We start from the raw sequence: 18,793 nt of genomic DNA, 5'->3' as shown, positions 1-18,793 counted from the left end.
AGATATTGTCAAAACTAATATGATGGATACATACTATCCCAAAAGGAGTGCTCATCTCAAAACCCTATTTCTCTATGAAATACTTCAACATTGCAAATGTAAAAGAAAAGTTACAGAAAATATAAAAGAAGAAAAATAGGCAGTAATTGGATGTGATGGATGTTTGATAAAACATGCCAAAGGAAATCTTAATAACCACAGAAAACTCAATTGCAAAAGTCCAGCTAAGAGGGTATTTTTCTATTTAGCACTTCTGCAACTTTTCAAGCCTTGGCATACAGACACGAAATTACTTGGAAATTTTGACTGCTATGAAGATTCTTTTAATGCAAATAAAAATAGTATTCAGTGCACAATTTTCCCTGCATATCTACAAATGTTAAATTATGAGATTGAACAAGAAAGTACTATAGCAGCGGAAATAGCTAGAGAAAGTTCTCAAGATAGTCAAAGTTCTGGTCCTCTTAGTCAAGATCCACTGGGACCACCAATTATTGAAATTGAAGCAGCAATAGCCATAAATGAGGTAGAAACTGCAATACAACAAACAAAACATGATAATATCCAGTTGAAAAGGTTAGAAGAACAACTAAATATGGAACAGAAAGAAATATATGTTCATCATTTAAACCTATTCTAATGTATATCAGCGGTCAAGCTGGAACAGGAAAAAGTTTCTTAATTAAAGTTTTGACCAGTTACCTACTCAAAACTACAGAATCAAATGTATCTTGTGTTGTAACGGCTCCAACTAGATTAGCAGCACACAACATTAAATGGATTACTTTACATTGATTACTTATTCTACCAGTTGAGCATTATAATAAATTGGAATATCATAAGGTATCTGGAGAAGCTAGTTATGAAGTCTCAAGAGTACTTAAGAAGATGATGCTTTTAATCATTGATGAGTTGAGCATGGTCTAATAGATGCTTGCATTTGTACATTTAAGAATGCAACAGATTTTAAAAACAGGTTACGATGTTCTGTTTGGAGGAAAACATTTAATTGCATTTGAAGATCTACTACAACTTACTCCTGTAAAAGGACAACCTATTTTTAAAACACTTGTTCAGGAAGACACTAGGAGATCTTTGGGAAGTATTGGAAATGTGAGCATTTGGTTACAGTTTGAATATAAGGAACTTGTTTAGAATATGCAACAAGCAAGTGATGAAGATTATGGAAATATTCTTCAAGACATAAGAATTGGTGTCTTAACCAAACATGGTACACAAGCTTTAGAAAGTTGACCACTAAGGAACGTGTTTACAACTGGAAACACAGCAGCTGAAGTAATGTACAAGATGCTTGGAGAAAAGCAGTCTATAGTTTGCATAATGCCTACACTGCAAGAGTGTTCTATATGTAATCAACAACTTCTCAAATTGTAAAAACATCAAATAGTGGAAATTTAAGCTATTAATAAAATTGATCACCAGGGAGTGACTATTCTGATTACACCGAAACCACAGGCTAAATTGGATTCTTCGGAAAAGTCTGTATCTAATACTGCCGGCTTAGACAAGACTTAACATGTATGTATAAACGGCTGTTTAATTCTATTGCATCATTTGAATGTAGAAGAAGGTTCAATAAATGGAGCAATGGGAAAAGTTGTTGTTTTTCAAAAAATTGAGACAGAAATGGAATAGAATTTTTGCTTATAAAATTTAATCAGGTTAAAGAGGTAGGACAGCTTGGGCATTGTGTTGTATGTTTTTTGCTTGTAAAAGAGTTGAATGTTCGTAGACAACAGTTTCCTATGTCTTTATCATATGCAGTAACTATTCATAAATCTCAAGGTTTAATTATAGACAGTGCTTTTGTAAATACTGAAAGTACAGTGTTCAAAGAGGGAATGGCATATGTTTCATTGTCTCGAGTAAGAACATTTTCTGGTTTGTATTTGATAGATTTTGATGACAAAAAGGTTAGTGCTGATGCAAATTGTGTAAGATAGTAAAATCCTTTAAGAAGACTTTATACTCCTGATTTAGGTGAAAAATCCCATATATGAGAAATGAATAGTGTGTCCAAAATGGAAATATGTCAACGATGCAATTGAGGTTCAAAAAAGAAAACAAATGAAGAGGAACTTGAAGTCGTATAGGAAAAGAAAATAGAAACTGTTGACATTGTAGGATACCTGTTGGAACATAGTTCAAGTATCAACTGTTATGCTAATGTGATTCTGAATGTTTTGTTCTATCAACGAGATCTTTATCATGAAATCATGGGAAATCATGAAAAAGATTCTGTTCTTTACTTCATCATGTATTTCAACAAGAGTAAAATCATACTGCTTCTGGTATTCGGCATCCTTTGGATAGATGTACTGGTTCTTTGACATTAACTCTTAATATACAACAAGATGCACAAGAATTTCTAATCCTTATGCTTGGAGGATTAGAACATGAAGGAATACAGATTGAAAACTTCTTTGGACCAAGTTACAGATGGTATCATGAATGTGAAGAGTCTTCCTTTACTTCTAGCACTGAAATACAAACAGAATGATTCATATACTTTATGATACAAGACTGCACATTGGTACCTTTTAACAAATTGATAAAAACAGCCAATCAGGATATGAGATGTTCGCACTGTAGATCAGAAATGTTGTCTACATTATATGTAGAAATATTTGGAAAACATCTAATTTTAATGCTACAACGTAGAGCAATGGAAGAAAATTGGAAACAAAAATTACCAATTTTAATGCAAGTCAAATATCTATTTCAGGAAGAACTTTTAAAGCTGTAGGTATTATTTTCCATGATGGACCTACTACAACATCTGGACAATATACTGGGTATTTAAAGTGTACTAAAGGATGGACATATTGCAATGATGGCCACTTGAATTCAAACCTAGATTGTTTATGAATTACCAAATTTTTTATTTTTTAAGCCAAAGTTTTGAGTACATCATTCAGCCTTTTGGGAAAGATGTGAACAGAAAGCAGACAAGAGTGCAAAGTACTAATATTTATAATTAGTGTTTGGATTATTATTTGTGGTAATTGTAATTGATATCGCATTTGGAAAATTGTGTTTAAAAGCAAATAGTTTTTAGCAAACAGTGCATCCCGGGTCTGCCAGGAGTGTAAATTTCATTTTCAGCCTACTCTTAACTATTTGCCTCTTCGTCCCGCTGACTCTTCACTGGTTCAAGCCGGTTTGATTAATGCTAGGTCATTGGTCAAACATGCAGCAGATATTTTTGAGCTGCTGAGTGAAAATCAGCTGGATTTACTTTTTATAACGGAAACCTGGCTCAATGAAACCTGTGCCCCCTCTGTTGAACTTGCCATTCCACGCGGTTTTAAAAATGTTAGATCTGATCGCCCTCTAGGTAGAGGTGGTGGGACTGCGGTTGTCTTTAGAGAACAGTGGACTTTTTCTTACGACTCCCAAGAACAACTGGCTGAAGCCGAGATGCTCCACTTTTCTCTAATATTCAACGCTCACTCCTCCATAGGTGGCACGCTGGTTCACCGCCCTCCAGGCTACGTTGGTAATTTTGTGCAGGTCTTAGAAGAGATAATAGTCCCTCGGATTTTACGTCACTCCCGGTATCTCCTTCTGGGGGACTTCAATATTCATGTTGATAGTTCGGACCTGCCAGAGGCGGCTCGCCTTGCAGAAGCTCTCTCTATGGCCCAGCTAAGACAATGGGTGGCTGCTCCAACCCATCTAGGAGGTCATATTCTGGATCTGGTATGCTCGAATTTTGACATCACTATGGCCCATCCTGAGCCAGTAATCTGGTCGGACCATAAGCTTATCAGATTCTCCTGGCCTCTACTGACTTCTGCTGTGATTCATCCCCAAACTGCCCATACACAGAAGATTAACTTAAATACCCTTTCTGATGGCCTTGCTGCTTCTCGCCCTTTGCTTCCTCCTGATATTGAGGCTGCAGCCAGCGCATTTAATTCATGGGTGGAATGCGCGACTGTTGCATCAATCAATAGCAGCCGGGTCTGCAGACTCCGTTCTACCCTCTCCAAACCCTGGTTTTCTCATGCCCTCCGCGACCTCAAATCAGGCTGTAAAAAGCTAGAGAGGCTGTGGAGACAAGCCTATTTTCCTGAGGCGAAAAAGGATCTGCGGGCTGCGCAAAAAAAGTATTATGCAGCCATCAGATCTGCCAAACGTAGCTATTATGCTGGACGTATTAACAAAGCGAACAACAATAGTAAGGAAATCTTTACGATTGTAAAAAGTTTTGTATCTCCCTGTGCGTCACAACCTCTGCTACCTGCATCGAAGGAATGGTGTGAAGAACTATCTGAGTTTTTTATCGAAAAAATTGTTAAAATTCAGGTGGATCTGCAAAATGTTTGTAATGGCCCCACATCGTCTTTAACTACTCTGCTTCCTTCAATGCCTCCACGCACTGAGCAACTGGCTAAATTCACCCCACAACTAAATTCTGACATCATTGCTATTGTTGCTGCTTTAAAATCAGGATCTCCTTCTGACCCTTGCCCGGCTAGAGTATTTGCGGGTTTAGCGGAAACAGTGGGAAATGAGGTAACCCAGATCATCAACCTCTCGCTTCTTACGGCTACTGTCCCCGCCTGCTGGAAGCAAGCAAAATTGCTCCCATTGTTAAAAAAAAATGGATTTGATCCGGCCACTCCGTCCAATTTCCGGCCAATATCTTTGCTCCCAGCTCTTGCAAAAATCTGCGAAAAGATTGTTTTCAATCAGCTGGATACATTTGTTGAATCGACAGAGGCCCTACATCCAGCTCAGTCTGGTTTCAGGGCCGCCTATAGTACCGAGACGGCCTTAGTCGAAATATCGGAGGCTATTCGGGAGTGTCTTGACGAAGGTGGCAGAGCGGCTCTGATCTTACTAGACCTCTCTGCTGCCTTCGATACGGTGCCTCACTCCCTTTTACTCGCCAGACTAGCCGACATTGGTGTTATTGGCCCCGCATTTGACTGGCTGACTTCATTTTTAAATAACCGCACACAACAAATTTGGCTGCCTCCATTTGCCTCTACCCATAAATTATTTCTACTGGTGTTCCACAGGGGTCCACTTTAAGCCCTTTACTTTTTAACATTTACCTTACCCCTTTGATTTACCTTGTTGAACAGTTGGGGGCAAAAATTATGGCGTACGCCGACGACACACAACTTTTGTTTACCTGGTCTAAAGATAATTTAGATATGTTGGCAGCCCAACTTTGTTTGTCCTCTGTTTTTCAATGGTTAGCACATGCCCAGCTAAAATGTAATGAAAGTAAATCCGAGATCCTGCTGTATGGCTCTTTTCCTGAGGACTTTAGTGAGCGTCTTTGGCCTGCTGACCTACCCCCACCAAAAGCCACATCTGGCCCGGTGAAAAACTTAGGGGTTTGGTTCGGTAAGAACCTTAAGTTTAAGGACCACTTAAAGAAACTCACTGGGGTCTGTTTTTCTACCCTAAAAACTTTACGTAGGTTCTTCCCTTTCCTACCGAAAGAAGCTAAAGAGACTGTCATTCGTGCCTTAGTACTCTCTAGGCTGGATTACGCGAATGGACTGTTCTGTGGATTGCCGGCATACCTGATTCACCGTCTTCAGGTCATTCAGAATGCCGCTGCCAGACTCCTGTTTAATGTCCCTAGGCGTTCCAGTGCTCGTCCTCTGCTATGTGCTCTCCACTGGCTTCCAGTTGCCCACAGGATTTTGTTTAAAATGTTAGTGCTTGCTTACCGAGCTATCCATCAAACTGGCCCTGTCTACCTGAGGAAAAGGTTTTGTTTGTATGTCCCTAACCGCCCCCTGCGATCGGCCAACCTGTGCCAAATGTCCGTTCCCAAATTCAAATATTGCAGACTTGGCGGCCAATCAATCTCAGTGAGAGCAGCAAAATCCTGGAATGCTCTTCCCCTCCACTTAAAAACTGCATCGACTCTTAGTGCTTTTAAGAAAGGACTAAAAACTCACCTTTTCAATATTTTAGTCTAATTTTTCTATTTCTGTTTCCAGATATCAGTCCTCTCCCATACTGCTCAGCCTTCAACGCACCAGGATACAATTTTTTTAGTAATAGAGCGCGCTATAAAAGCCTTTAATAATAATAATAATAATTTGCGGTCTATTTTGTACCAGATGTAAATGAGAATCTATTTTATGGCAAATGTATTTGAGATAAATAATAGATTTTATATATATATATATATATATATATATATATATATATATATATATATATATATATATATATATCGCTCAGAACCTCGAACAATTTTCGAAGAGACGACACAGCGTGGTGGAAAAACCTTCTTTTATTTCTCAGTCGCTGTCAACGCGTTTCGCCTGACCCAGCAGGCTTGGTCACGGTAAAGTTTAACAAACACGTACAAACATTTAAAGTGCTCTACAGTCACGTGATGCATCAAGTGACAACCAAAATCATAGAACTGAAAGAAATATTTGCATTGGTTTTCATGATGCGTATTTCCGTGCATTTTGTTTTAACAAGAAATTACATTACGAGATTATTTGGAACAAAAGTTTTCACCAAGTGTAAATAAAAAACCTTTGAATTTAGTAGTCATAATGGTGTAGTTTAAACAAGAAAGCATTAAAATTTCGTGCTCATTTGTTCAGACCTCAATCTTGATTAAAGATGCTTTCACAGTTATTATGCATAAATTCAGCCCAAGTGGGCAATTGAACTGCCAAGACTACAAAGGCAAGTTACTTTCAATGATTACAGCCATGTCCAATAATTCCCAAATATTAACAAGGATGCACGTAGGTAAAAAACCAGAAGGGTTTTTCAAAATAAAGCCCTAGTGGGCAAATCAAATCAGTTCTATTGTTCATATGTGAAAACAAAAAATTCTAAAACCAATACCACAAGTTTTATAAACTCTTAACCAGAGAAAATGAATCTCGCTATGCAGGAAGCTAAATATACCACACAATAATATCCTTATTTCAGTTAAGTCAAAATTCATAGGTGTGTGTACAGGTCTTCTTCGATATTCAGTCCATACGGGCTTTTTGTATTCAATTCAACTATGTACCATGACTCCAGTTTGCGTAGCTCTTTAACCCTATCCCCCCCTCTTTCATTCAAGGGTACGGAATCAATCACAAAATAGGACAGACTGCTTGGATTTTTATCATGGAATTTTTCGAAATGTCGGGCGACTGGATAAGATCTTTCTGCATTCTTAATCGCCCTTAAATGTTGTAGCACCCGTTGATGAACGGGTTTAATTGTACTACCTACATACTGTAGGTTACATCCACAACACAAAACATAAATCGAAAAATCTGTCTTGCAGTCAAATTGATCTTTGATCTTCTTTGTTCTGTTAGAGAGGCCTGGTTGGTATGTACTTGTATTTCTCCCATGTTCACAAGCCTTACATTTGCTTCATTTTAGTAACCCATCCTTTCTGGACAACCAATTGCTCTTTTTGTTTTTTGCTTTTTTCTTTGCCTTAGTCAATGTGGTCTTGACTAGCATTTGCTTAAAGGATCTTGCCTTTCGGAAGGTAATAAGAGGTCTGTTAGTTAGCGAAGGACCTATAATTGGGTCATTTTTAATGACATGCCAATGTCGGGTCAAAATCTTCCTCACTGATCCATGCAATTTGTTGTAGTTTGTGATCAACCTGCATTCATTATCTACTTGCTTTCTCATCTTCTTATCTTTAAAAAGAACTTCCTCTCTGGTTTTCTGCTTGACTTTGTTAAAAGATGAATTAAGACAGTTATCACTGTACCCCCTCTGTTTGAAACGCAGTTGGAGCTCAGATAATGCACATTCCCTGTCTTTAGGGTCACTACAATTTCTAAGGACCCTTAGACCCTCCCCATAAGGGATACTGTTTACTAAACAGGTAGGATGGAAACTACTGGCATGTAGCACAGTATTTCCAGAGGTCTCTTTCCTGTATATTTTAGTTTGTACTTTATTATCCTTTATGTAAACTGTGAGGTCTAAAAAGTTAACAGATTCTGGGCTGATGGTACTAGTGAATTTCAAATTCAAGCTGTTTTTTTGTATTTTTGCCAGAAAGAGGTTTAGATCTGATAAAGGGCCTTTCCAGACAACAAACAGGTCGTCAATAAAACGACTCCAATGCAGGATGTTGTTCTCCCATTCAGTTTGGCACTGCTTCCGGATCACCTGCTCCTCCCACCAGCCCATATGCAAATTAGCATAGCTGGGGGCAAAGCAGGTGCCCATCGCAGTGCCACAGGTTTGATGGAACAATTCGTCATTGAAGATGAAAAAGTTATTCTTTAGGCAGGTGGAAACCATTGACAACAACATTTGCGTATGAGCCCAAAATTTGATTGGTCTTGTCCCCAGGAAGTGTCTTACAGCGTTCAGTCCATCACTGTGTTTAATGCTTGTGTACAATGTGGTGACATCAATCGTTACCAAAATTAAGTCCTCCTCCCAGGGTATGTCATAAATAGATTTCAAAAAGTCCCCTGTATCTAGAATGTATGAAGGGAGTTGTGCAGCTAAGGGATTCAGGAATGAGTCAATAAACTTAGAGGTATTTTCTAACCCACTACATATGGCTGAAATAATCGGCCTGCCAGGGGGGTTACGCGCATCCTTATGCACCTTCGGGAGCAAATAAAACACTGGAGTGACCGGGTTGGTTATCTTAAGGTATTTATACTCATCATGAGTAATCAAGGACTGACCAAACCAGTTTTCTAGTTCTGAGTTGTACTGCGCATGACTATTAAACACAATCTCTGGTTTAATCCTTACATAGCAAGCTCTGTTATTCAACTGTTTATAAGCTTCAGATAGATATCTCTGCCTGTCCCAAAGGACCACATTCCCGCCCTTATCACCATTTCGTACTATAAAATTTTCATTCTGCTTGATTTTATCAATAAGGGCTGTCTGAGCTTTCTCTTGCTTGCTAAATTTTTTATTGCATACACTAGTACACTTCTCCAGATTGTTTAAATAATTTACAACCAAATCATTGAAAATGTCAATGTTGTCTCGTGCAGTATAAGGGATATACCGAGATCTTGGACGAAAACCAGTCGGGTCACTGGCATTGATGACCAGTCCTTCAGATCTTGCTACCTCATCCGCATGGCTCATAAGTTCCAAAGATTCAACTGTTCTCTGTTCCCCTGAGTTTTCTCCATTCACATCGTTCTCATACATTCTGCCGGAAGGTTGAAAATCCAACATGAGGTCCATATCTTGTACATTGAGTTCACCCAATGAGGCGTCGCGATCACCAGGGTTTAAAACTCCACTCCTAGCACCAGGGTTCACAGAAAAATGTTTTTTAAGTTTCAAAAGTCTTGCAAACTTGAAGATGTCAATGCGAGTTTGGACGTAGTTAAACTCAGCTCCTGGGCAAAATGACAGTCCCAAATTGAGTGTTTGTTCTTCCTCAATAGAGAGTTCCATATCTGTCAAATTAATTATTGATGGTGGTTGTTGCGTTGCAGTTGGGACATTGACCGGAGACAGTTGTGCATTATTTATTGCTCTTTGTTTTGCACCTTGGCGCCTTTTGCGCCTTTGCCTTTTCCTCTTGGCGGCTTGGCGTAGTTTACCTTGGTTCTTGGGCGGAGATTGAATCGCCGGTCCTCTTGAAAAAAACCAAATTCATCAATAACTGTAGGGATTCGTTCTTCCATTTCCCCACTAGGACCTTCTTCCGCTGAGGTAACCACATCCGAGCTTGGTACGCTGCTTACCCCAGATTGAGCTATCTGTTGCTTTTGGGCTGCGCCGCTCATTTTCAGTCTCCTTACATTCTCGAACTTCTTGGCAAACGTGTAAATCTGCCCACGGTCATAGTCTTTTTTGTCCCTTATAAACTTTTGCGCTTTTCGTTCTTTGATAGAAGTACCCAACTTTTTCAGTCGTTCTCCCATCTCCTTTTTATAGAGGGTTATTGGCTCTTGATTATCCTCTTTCGCCAACATATCATTAATTTGACTTATCTCTTCTATCATTTTTGCACGATCTTTCTCCGCATACTTAATTAAAATTCTCAGCATGCGGCAGGATGATTCCTGAGTATTATCCGCCCACTCCTGTAACACTAGGGGATCGGGGTCTTCATAGGTCGGAGCTACAAGTATTCTTAGCCCCCTTGGAATTCTCCCTACTTCTAAGTAATGCTGTAGGGATCTCGATTCCCACCATTTTGAGAGTTCACCCCTGGATAATTTCTCAAGGCGCTTCAATCGCACCAAAACGTCCGGCATCTTCTCATTGCGAGCTTTTGAAGGCTGTTGTTTTGCCGCTACACCAGTGGTTGTTTCATCAAATATCAGTAGTGCTTCTCGCTCGCGTTCATTCATTTCCTCTTCTAGCGACATTTCAGTGCTTTCTAATCTCTCAGTTTTTCCACCAACCGCTAGCGTGGTGCTGACTTGGTCTCAGAACCTCCCACACTTGGCTTTCCCTCTTCCTCAATGCCGCAGAAACTTATGCCTCGAGCAGTCCAAAACGCCCATTAACCGTCAAACAAATACCCGGTGCTTGCTATCTGCGCACTCACCAAAGTTTGATACAGTGTTTACACAGCGAGTGGACTCGGGGCACAGCGGAGGTTTCTTCCGGCTTCTCCTGCTTGTTCTGCGTGAGGGGGACGGCAGCAAACAAAACTCCTCCAATTGCTCACGAACTGCTGCTGTCACCAGACCAGAGGGCGCGTCGTCTTTCCGGCCTCATGAGCAAAGGCAGGAATCACATAAAGCGCTCAGAACCTCAAACAATTTTCGAAGAGACGACACAGCGTGGTGGAAAAACCTTCTTTTATTTCTCAGTCGCTGTCAACGCGTTTCGCCTGACCCAGCAGGCTTGGTCACGATAAAGTTTAACAAACACGTACAAACATTTAAAGGGCTCTACAGTCACGTGATGCATCACGTGACAACCAAAATCATAGAACTGAAAGAAATATTTGCATTGGTTTTCATGATGCGTGTTTCCGTGCATTTTGTTTTAACAAGAAATTACATTACGAGATTATTTGGAACAAAAGTTTTCACCAAGTGTAAATAAAAAACCTTTGAATTTAGTAGTCATAACGGTGTAGTTTAAACAAGAAAGCATTAAAATTTCGTGCTCATTTGTTCAGACCTCAATCTTGATTAAAGATGCTTTCACAGTTATTATGCATAAATTCAGCCCAAGTGGGCAATTGAACTGCCAAGACTACAAAGGCAAGTTATATTCAATGATTACAGACATGTCCAATAATTCCCAAATATTAACAAGGATGCACGTAGGTAAAAAACCAGAAGGGTTTTTCAAAATAAAAATAAAGTATATATATTTGCGAAGCTCGTCACTTTAAAGACAGAAGAACAACTGCCGGTTCCACAGTGACAAAGAGTCGACCCAAGAAAGTGCTGGTGCAAAGGCGGTTTATTAAAATAAAGCCAGCGCTGCCGCCATGACGCGTTTCGCCTTCAGAGAGGCTTGATCACATGACAAACTGCTCGTCATTGAGCGGGGCATTTAAAGTGACAGTGCATTGAATTGATTCAAAAACATGGTAAAAATACTATACACAATAGCGCTGTTGTTATGCAATCAATGAAGGAAAACCTTTAGGAAACATATATATTTCCCAAAATATTTTACATCCAATAAAAACAGTTATTCAGTTAATATATGTACAAGCATATTTACACAGCACGCAAAAATAGAGATGGTACCATCTAATAAACATGACAATTAGTTATGTCTATGTAAAAGAATATCGACCCAATATATACATGTAAACAGTCTAAGTATCAATGTTGTGCAAAAGCCATTCAATATGCTCAAGTACAGTACAACAGCGTTAACTGAGGGGGGGTCTGAAAATAAACTCCCTAGTACCGCTCCCTCATCCATTTGTATGAATCAAAAAAATATGTTAATCTGAATCGAGCCCAAGTGGGCCTGTCACGATGCCTGCTAGAAATATATATATATATATTCACTGAAAAAACCATAGGTTATAGACCATATATAGTTAGGGATTAGTTTTTAAAAAACCTTATTTTATTTGCACAAAACCATTGAAATTCCATATATAGTTAGTTGCACTAACTATATATCGCGGACCCGCAATCCACTGCTAATGATGTCACATATTACATCATTCATGACATGGTCAGTGACATCACTGATGACATCACTGATGACATCTCAAATGACATCACTGATGACATCACTGATGACATCACTGATGACAACACCCAGTGACTGTATGTTTCTGTAAAGTTAAAATATGTCTTACATATTGAAGAATGAGTGGATGTATAAGTGTCTGGATGAAGGATTTAGTAGGTGCATGACTGACTGTATGAGAGAATGATTAAATGTGTCTCACTGAGTGTATGGGTTAGTGATTAAAGTGTCTTAATTTGGCAATCATTATTTATGTTGTTCTGTAAACTGCTGCATGTTTAAATCAGTAGCTATATCAGTAACTATATGGGTTATTGAATGGTTGCCCAAGTATTTGTATGGGAGACTGAGTATGTGTGTGGGTGGCTGGGAGGTGTATAACTCTGTGCATAGATGTGTGAGCAGTTGATTCCCTAGGTGTATGGGTTCAAAAGTGCATGTAGAAACAGCTGTATGGACAGTTGACTGTGTGCATGAGTATATTGGTGAGTGAATGGATATCTCAGTGCTACATGTCAAAGTAAGTACATATGTAAAACACACTCCATGTGAGAGTTGACATATATAAATAACTGAACATAAGAGCCAGTGAATGTGTGAGTGGCTGTATGAATCATTGTGAACTTGTATCAAGGATTGTATAAGAGAGTAAATATCAAAGAAAGACGTGTGCAATACCTCACGCTGCACGGCCACACCAACAGTGCTTGCAAAAGATCTTTTTATTTAGATAGAACAGGCATAACGCGTTTCGAGTTTACACAACTCTTCATCAAATGCCAGGCTGCAGTGTCCGTGGGTTCGTTTTGATTTAAATAACGTAACTCATTAGGCAGTGAGAAAGGACTTCAGTCATTGACTCCAGATTAAAGGGACAGTGTGTAAAGTATTATTTTCTTCTTTCTCCCATTTACTCTGTAGAAAGGAAAGCAGAGGTGAGTACTTATGTGTTTCAGGTTTCCAAGTAACCTCACAGTGGTACAAAATAAAACAGTTTTCTCTGCTTTTGTATTTAAAGTCATATCCACGGGACTCTATTGCCCATAATGCTCCACTGCCCTTCAAATGTTAACTGGTTCTCACTGCTGAAGAGAGTAAATATGTGTTACTATATGTTTGAATAAGTAAGGTGTGTATAACTGTATAGTTGAGGAAATGGAGATGTGATTGATTCTTTGCATGACTGACTAGGTGTGTGAGTAACTCCATGGATGTGTGACAGTCTGTGAGTGCCTGTTTACACTGAGTGTATCTAAGGTTATATTAGAGTCTGAAGATGTATTATCACATAAATGATATCATCAGTGATGTAATCAGTAATGTCAAATGAGATGTCAGTGATGTCATCAGTGATGTCATTTGAGATGTCATCAGTGATGTCATCAGTGATGTCATTTGAGATGTCATCAGTGATGTCATCAGTGATGTCACTGACCATGTCATGAATGATGTAATATGTGACATCATTAGCAGTGGATTGCGGGTCCGCGATATATAGTTAGTGCAACTAACTATATATGGAATTTCAATGGTTTTGTGCAAATAAAATAAGGTTTTTTAAATGCTAATCCCTAACTATATATGGTCTATAACCTATGGTTTTTTCAGTGAATTTTCAAGGTTTTGTAAATGCAAATTCCTAACTATATATGGTCTATAACCTATGGTTTTTTCTGTGAATTTCAATGGTTTTTTAAAAGCTAATATCTATAGCTGTAAAATATATTCTTTATTAAGTGACGTATCACGTAGCCCGTGAGACGCCTCATGAAGCATCGCATAACCGTGACGTATCGTCTCTGCAGCGCAAACCAAACCCAAAACGTAAGCGCGCCAGAACACGCTTAAAGTTATATATATATTTTTTTAACCTTAATTAGACAAAATCTACACGTGCACATATCACAAACGTTCAAAAAACACAATATGTCGGACTCCCGTTACGCTGCCGGTTAGCTGCCCGGTTAACGTACCAGGAAGCACCTTTACCGCGAAAAATCGCAATTTTTTTTTCTTTTGCCCCGCAGGGAACTTTAATAGCCCCCTCATCAATCCTAGGGGTTCAGGAGGGGTCTGCCTTACCCCTTTCATTCATTTACACCTTTTTTTTTTCCACCTCTTGTCTCTCGATCCTACCGAGAGACAAGATGGCGGCCGCTCCGGACTGTTTACAATGTTGACAGCCAATCAGCTACTCCTCAGACTCCCGTTACACTGCCGGTTAGCTTCCCGGTTAGCTGCCCGGTTAGCTGCCCGGTTCGCTTACCAAGACGCGTCTCTACGGCGAAAAATCGGATTTTTTTTTTTTTCTTTTTTGGGGCCCCGCGTGGCTCTATAATATCCCCCTCATCAATCCTAGGGGTCAGAAGGGGTCTACCTTGCCCCCTTTCCTTCATTTCCCCCTTTGTTTTGGCCTCCTCTTGTCTCTCGATCCTACCGAGAGACAAGATGGCGGCCGCTCCGGACTGTTTAGAATGTTGACAGACACCGGAGAACCAATCAGCTTCGCTTCGCAAAGTTCCGATACGCGAAAAGTTCGCTAACCGGATCGCTACCCGGAGCGCTGTTACAGATATATATCTTGTTTTAAACGTTAATTTCTCAAAATCCACTGAAGCACATATATTGAGACCTAGCAAAGGCACATCGGGCTAACAGTCCCTACAATTTTGCCAAGTTTCGTGGAAATCCATTCAGCCGTTCGGGCTAAAAGTGAGGCCAACCGCCCTATGGAAATTAACATGGGAAAAACGCGTTTTGGGACCCCCCTTTTTTCTCAGCCCCCCCTTGACGAACCCCCCCCAAATTTCCAGGAGCTGCTCAGAAACAAAATGTGCCATTTTCCTGAAAATTTCAGCCAATTCCGTCCACAAACGCCAAAGTTATTAGGCATAGAATTTTCAGAAATCCCATAGAGAAAAAATCCTAACTATATATACCTACTGGCTATCGCCAGTAGGTAATGTAATTCCAATCCCAATGAACACACTTCCAATCGGAGTAGGCACAGACTCCTTCAAGGTGCGTTCAAAATATTTATTGCCTTAGTCCCTTAAATTATAACGTGCAAAATGCATTGACCAAACATAATATAGCTGCTCCCCCCTTTCTCACATATGAAAAAGAATACATTAACTGCCATCCTTAACCAGCCTCACCACTATCTCTGTAGTCATTCCCCTCCTGTTTCTGTGCTTTTTGCTTTCAGTCAAAGCAGACAAGCAGCCCTGGGCTATTCGGCTCTCAGAGAGTTCTGCTAGACTGGCCTGGGAGGCCTTTATAATGTAGCAACATTGGGTAATACATTTTCTTACCAATTGTTGCTGTGTCATAGCAGTGAATTACAAGATTTATACTCTGATGTAAATTATAAGAGTCTTCCCCTAGATACACAAATTTTAATTATGAGGCAGGGAAAGTCAAGTGGGCCATTAAAGGCACATTATGCTGCACCTTATATTGCAGTAATATCGATCCTTTATGGTGTTTCAACAAACAATCAGGATAGCTCAATGAAAATACAATATTTCTTTTAGCTTACTTGAGGGAAGGGGCAGAAATGTTCTGGGAATCATAACACCACTTGTGTTTGGGATTGTAGTGGGAGGAGACATGCCTATTTGACAGCTCGATTCATCACCTCCATGACAGGTTAAGCCATTGCTGGGTTTTCAGCCTATAGTGCTTTCCATACTGATATTTTTATGTCTGGCGCTAGCCAAGAAGTTTGGATTTTACTAAAATTAATTATATAGGATACTTAATCATAGGGGCTTTCAGTCAGCTCGCTTCATTTGTTGGTCTATTGTTGTGTCACTTAAAGTTTTCCTCCACCACAGCATACAGCATTAGACCATGGGTCGGCTCACTTCAGGTAGTGGCTATCTTCACAGTGATTGATGGCATTCTATTCTGTCACCAGCTGTACATTTACCCACAATGTAGTTCCCGTCAGTGGCAAGGACTTCTATAGGAATTTGTGCTTTTTGAGATAAAAAATATTTTACTATTAGACACTGTTTTTACTATTTTGGCAAGGTTCGAGAAGATAATCCAGCAATAACATTTTAATAAATCCATGACAACAAAAAAAGAATCAATGACAATGCTACAAAGTGTGCAGCCAACTCAAGGCCTACTGCCTTTTCCAATGCTTAATAAACACACATAAACCTATGAGATTCATAATGCAAAGTGTTGTTAGGTACAAATCCAGGATGGGGTGAGTATTTAAGAGTGGGTGTGTGGGTAGACAAATTCAGCTGGTTTTGAAGATGGTGAGGATCTGCAAGGCGCAGCAATGGAATTCCATCAGGACGGGGGTGATGTGACTATATTTCTTCGGGCCCGGGATGAGACATGCTGCGGTGAGTATGAAGCCCCTAACCGGTGCCAGTGTGGAGTCTGTGAGACCATGAAGCAGGACATGACCATCATTCACATATAAGAGTATGAGGTCTTGAACAACAGACTTGAAGTTGCATTCTTGAAGAAATGGTTTGACTTTCTTTAGGAGAGATAGTGGGTACCAGGCCGTCTTTGCTTTTTTGGCATTTTGATCCTTGAGGATGAGATTGATGTCCAAAGAGTATCCAAGTGACTTGGCATTCAGTGAAAATTAGGGCTTGAAGCCATCAAGGTTCATGTCACTGACCCAGGCTTGTATTGTATCTTATTTGCTGTTCTTGAGAAATGTCAGGATTCTGTCTTGATTAGGTTGCACTTCAGGTAGGCACTGAACATCCAGGTCTGAATGATGTGCAAGCAGTATTTGAGGCAGTGGATGACTGAAGCAAAAGAGGCTTTCAATTAGAGCTATGTATCATAAGCATATTGCTGAATCTTCATGCTTTTATCTGTGTAGAGCACCAAGTGGCTCCATGTAAAGGTTAAAGATGATAGTATGAAACCCTGTGTGGGCTTCACAAGTGATATTGTTGATCTTGTGTGACCTGGTGGTGTCCATGTGAATAAAAGGTAGGAGGAGAACAAGTGGACTGTCATTTGGCGTTGCAGCGCGCACAATGTAATTCATTTTATTTATTTATTTACTTAACTCCGTTCAGCCGTATGCCGGAGTTTCCTACTCCAACCCTGACCCTCCCTCCCCAACCCCACCCCAGCGCCCTGCAGCACTCCCTCAAGGAGTCACAACTGAGTGCACATTCCTTTAACGTGAGCCCCTGCCAATCCGAAAAAAAATCACTTACGTAAAAGGGTACGTATTATTTATCCAGTCAAACTAAGTAAAACATTATTTCAGATGTTAGTGTTTTTTGCTAAAATGTGTTAATTTTCTGGATTTTTTTATTAGTTATTCCAAGTAGAATGAACACAATTTACTGGATATTTTAATTTAGGAGCGTTAAACCTGCAAGCAAAGTGCTTGCAGATACCTGCATTAATAAGGTCAGAACACATATTTCTGATTATGAGGAAATGCTACATACTCAGCCACAAACCCACATTTAGATGAGGTCAGACATAGAGGACACTTTAAGGTGTACTTGTTATTAATATGATGCATTCCTGTGTGAGCCTAGTAACCTGCAGAAGTGGCGGACCTGTTAAAAATAGCCACTTTCCTGTTTTGCAGACCCTTGTGTGTGGTCTACTTCCTACATTCAGATCCTTCATGATTGACCTTCTCTTTTCTAGGTTGTAATTGTTAACTAACTGCTTTCATCTCACGTCTTTGTTATCATGTGACAAGATGTATTTGAAATGCATTATGGAAGAAGAATGAGATGATTCCATCCATAATCGTTTTTACCGGTAGTTGATTTTCCCTCTATCCAGAGCCACATAATCCAGGCCTGGGGGAATGTGGGGCAATACAGTGGATAGATCCAAGTGTAGGAACTACAAAGTGACTACTTTGTTAACTAAAAGTTATTTTTATAATGCTAATGTTGATTCTACTAAGAATTACTCAAAACAACACCTTTTTATAATAATTCCAAATTAATTCCCTCATTGAATTAGTGTAAAGAATTACACACATGTTTTGACAGCAGAGTTTATAGACATTCGTGGGATATACACAAATCCCACATTTGAAACTCTAGTAGCTCCAGAACCCCTCTGGTGTGCCACTAAGAACTCCACACATCTCCACCATCTGAGTTTAAGGAGACCACCATTAGAAGCGGTGCTTTGCTTTTCATTAACATTTTGCTTGGTATCCTTTTTCAATTATCCAGAGTAAAGACAAAATAGATGAACTCATCTGACACATTAACTATTTTATTAAATGCTCATTGAGAACATATTGTATCCAAAACATTTCTCAGAACTTTTCTTGGTCTATTTAGATTTTATTAAGTGCATCAAACATTTTGTAGAATATTTCTGGTGCCAAACTATATGGAGCAAAATAATATTGTTGGTGAACTGGCAGTCAGTGTTAGACCTATATAGATTAATGGAATTATCTGAAGGATGGAGCTTTGGTCAATCTGATGTTACTTCATTTGGTGATGGCATTAAAACTTTCACTGTCTCTTTCTAGCCTGTGGCTGTGGAGATTTCAAAGCAATAGGTAAAACCAGTGCTACCTCTTTCTTAGAGAATAGATAATTTAGGCTCTCGTTATGATGCCGATCAGACCGGAGTCAACGGCCTGTCGGTTGTGGTATGA

Source organism: Lissotriton vulgaris, chromosome 11 (assembly GCF_964263255.1).
Source record: "Lissotriton vulgaris chromosome 11, aLisVul1.2, whole genome shotgun sequence".
Classification (NCBI taxonomy): Eukaryota; Metazoa; Chordata; class Amphibia; order Caudata; family Salamandridae; genus Lissotriton; species Lissotriton vulgaris.
This window is presented reverse-complemented; position numbering follows the sequence as displayed.